Raw genomic sequence first — 3992 nt, forward strand, 5'->3', positions numbered from 1 at the left:
TTATGCAAGTAACACTCTGGTTCAATCTTCTTATTCTGGAAACTCCAAGGAGATACAAAAATGCAAGTCTTTATGAAGCTCTTTCACAACAAGTCTAAACCTCGATCCACGACTTATAAAAAATAAATTAAGAAGTGCAGAAGTGCAAACTTCTCAAGTCTAGTTTTATACAAATTGAGGACCCTTTCTAAAATGACATGAAAGGGTCTTTATAGTAAACTTAAAACAAATTGTCCATAAAAATTGTTGAGAGTTGTTGGAACTGCCTTCATCAAAATATGGGATTTGAATTTCAAAAATAGAATTGCGATAAGCTTTGAAGAGATTCATCACATCTAGGCTTTCTCTTGCATCTTCAACCGACAAATTGAGAGCATGTTTTGGATTTCTGGAGGATGACTCATCCTGGAGTGTAACTGTCCTGCGTATGTGGCATCTGAGAGCTCGGGCATCATGCGATCAATGGCATCAACAAGGCACTTGATAGTCATCTGTTGGTTGTGTGGCTTGACCAAAAAGGACCAATGCACATCCTAGTTAAGACCTTGTACTCTGTTAAGCTGTTCCTCCTTGGTGTCCAAATCTTACTTCCATTGCTTCTCTAAAACTTTTGCCTTTGGAAGTTTTCCTCGGGAATAATCGGAAATTAAATTGGCACCATATAAGTTATCATTCACCAACTCAATAACATTGTTCATTATAGCTCTGGTCCTAGAGGTAGCACTATCTACCTTTATCAACTGTGTTTCCCATTCTGCAAACAATATCTTTTTATGAGACTCTTCAATTTTAGGTAGTTTAGTAGCTCTTCCATCTTCTATGCTTTGCTAGGAGAGATAATTTGTGACTTTATCATCCACATCTTCAAATTATAACCTGGCATTAACTGCTTGGTCAATCAGTGATGTCGTTGTGATGCATAATGGATCAATAAGAGATATTTTCTGGCAGAGTAGATTCAACTATTGAGATAAAGCCTTATTTGCCTCTAAGGCTTCCTTTTTAAACTCTTCAACCTTGGGATAATCTTTGAATTGTCCCAAAGAGAGTTGTAACTATGTGATTTTCTCTTCTTTAGATTTAATCTCTTGTTGATGCGTCAATTTAAGTTGCTTGAGCTCTTGAGACAACTGTTGTTGTCTCTGAATGGCTTGCTAGTCAATTTTATGCTTTTCCAGGTTTAATTGTTCTTCAAGCTGTTCATTCTTCTGTTTCTCTACTGTTAACTATTCTTCAAGATGATTAATCTTTTGATCATTTTCTTTGATCAATTGATTCACTTCAGTTTCCTTATCAATTGTAGCAGCTGTGTATGAGCTTGCAAATTGAGATAACTTAGTCAAATCCTCATAAGGATTGGCCTCTGAATCTTTCCATATGACATTCATAAATTTAGATTGAGGAGCTGTGGATGATGTTTGATTTATTTTCCTCTTTTTCCTTTTTCTCTTGACTACAACCCTGTGTTTTGGTCTGTAAAACACATACAAGGGTGGAATCTCCTCAATATTCAATGTAATCTCCCCTAAAGGATTTTCAAGGATTATTTCTATCTCTTTTCTAGCTGTTTCTTTGCTGGGTGTCTCTTCAATCACAATATCAGGAATAATGGGCCATTGCATTTTAGGAGGCACAAATATTATAATGTCTTGAGCATCATTCTAACTTTTGATCTATTGATCAAATTGCTCCCTTTCTTTAATCAATATGGGATCAATGTGAACATCAGTGTTTAGTTGTTCACCAACCTTATCACTTGCCTCAACTTCTCCAGAAACCTTCTCTATTACCTGCTCTTTGCTGTGTTCCGCTTGCTGAATGATTGGTGTAGTACTTAACAAATCCAAAGGTACTGTCAATAACCTCTGTGTCTTGTATTCAATGAATTTACCCATTTTCTCAGCACTCAATTTGAATTTTTCCAGATAACTTACTATTGATAATAATTATGCTGAAGTAAATAAGTCATCAAACACATCTTCCTCATGCAAGAATTTATTAATTTTCATCTGAGTGGTGAAATTGAAAGCAACCTTCTTTGGGTCATATTGTCTTTTAGGGATAACGGCTAGACTCAAATGCTTTGTCTTGTTTGCTTCTTTCTTGGCATGTTTAAAATCATGTAATGAGTAAGTGACACAACAAAGAGGAAAGGTAGGCCACAACTATTTCTTGGAGTCTTTAAGATTTCTAGACATCCCTTTTTCTACAATCTGGTAGGCTACCTCCCTGGCTAATAGCTTATCTAGAATGTAAAGTGGAAGGACATGAGGATCTATAATACTGCCAAAAAACCTAACATAGGTGAACGTCTCTTCTATGAACCAACTACCGATTGAGGTTAAATCAATGCTAGCCTCGTCAGACAGCCAAGGAGCAAGTTTGTTAAAGATAGCTTGATGGACGGGTAAAATGAAACCATGGCAAATCCTGTATAAATGATTCTTGTATTCAGACTTCCATAAGTATTTATGGTAAATATGAATGGGGGTTGGGTCCTGAACAATCCATTTCCAACCTAGTATGGGAAAGTCAGAATTAAAACAAATTGTGTCAACTATGTAAGCACTCATATGGAATGGGGGCACAACTTGGGTAGTGACAAATATATTCTTTCTATAATCCAGTATTTGACTAGCCATTTTATCCGATAGGATAGCTTCCCAATCCATAACAAAGGATTTTATTGCCTCTTCTATCAATGGAACCATCTCAATAGAAAATCTAATAGAATTGGGGCTTCCAAAGAGTCTACACATCATAGCAGCAACATAACAATATGGAGATGCCAAGGAGTCCATGGAATACATACCAGATGATTCATGTTTGTGCTTGTTAGGAAAGTGTCTCCATTGCTTGATAGGGTCTGATTCAATGTCATTCTCCTTGGCGAAAGCTTCCAGGAATGATTTGTTGTAGTGTTGTTGGGAATCTGGCAAGTGATACATTCTCTTGACATCTTCTAGTTTGAAGGATCCAAACATCCTTCCATCAATTGTGAAAAAAGCTCTATCTATTATGTTAATGCTCTCGATTACCCATCTTACCATATCATTATATGGTAAAATATTTGCACGGGCCACTATTCGATGGAGGAAAGAGCTGGCTAAATCATTGAGCGTGTTTTCTGATTTATCAGTTCCATTAGCTGTTGCTTCTTCCTCTATCTCCTTCGGATCTTCATTTTCAAGAAAAGTATATATGCCTTCCCACGAGGTCATTCCAAAGCATAGACAGATAGTATCTAAGTTTAACGCCAATTTTCCTTGTCCTTCTTCCACTGTAAGGGGAGCCTTTTGTCTTTCGAGTTCTCTTGGACATCTTAACTGCTTACGTGATTCTGGGTTTATACTGCAAAATGAGAAAGAGGAGCGTGATAGGCGAAAAACTTTGAGAGGAGCCAATACAACTAATTACAGACTAAAAGTAGTTATACAAAACAAAAGATCTCATATACTACATAGTCACAAAGGATGAAATCCTTAAAGGATTATAACCATAACTGCCTCTTAATGCATTACCGTATCCTCATAACATGAAACTTTAATGCCGAATTAATATATGGCGCATCACAAGTTTTCCAACAGTCCTTTTAGAATAGGTGTCACAACTTTGTGATTTTGCGATTAGTGATTGTATTATTTTAATACGTGTAGAGACATCTCATATCGCAAATCGGGAGTTACAAGCACTATGTCTGAAAGAATTCCTTGTCTTGTTGCGACTGCGATGAGTGATGAGTTGGCACGTAGAGTTGGCAAATCATGCTTTTCCTTCATAAATCATGTTTTTCTTTATAATTGATTTAATATTATATCGCGAGTGCTCATAGTATATGCTACTTGTTTCTATTGGGAGTGCGGTATGCGATATGCGATCGCAATAGTTACATCGCATCACAAAGTTTCAATGGAGTGGTTTCAATGTTTTCCTATGGATTGGTGAAATGCAATATGCGATAGCCTTATCGCATCACAAGGTTTCAACAGAGT

Source organism: Pinus tabuliformis, chromosome 5_2 (assembly GCF_031772625.1).
Source record: "Pinus tabuliformis cultivar Carrire ecotype Pingquan chromosome 5_2, CPIR1, whole genome shotgun sequence".
Taxonomy (NCBI): domain Eukaryota; kingdom Viridiplantae; phylum Streptophyta; class Pinopsida; order Pinales; family Pinaceae; genus Pinus; species Pinus tabuliformis.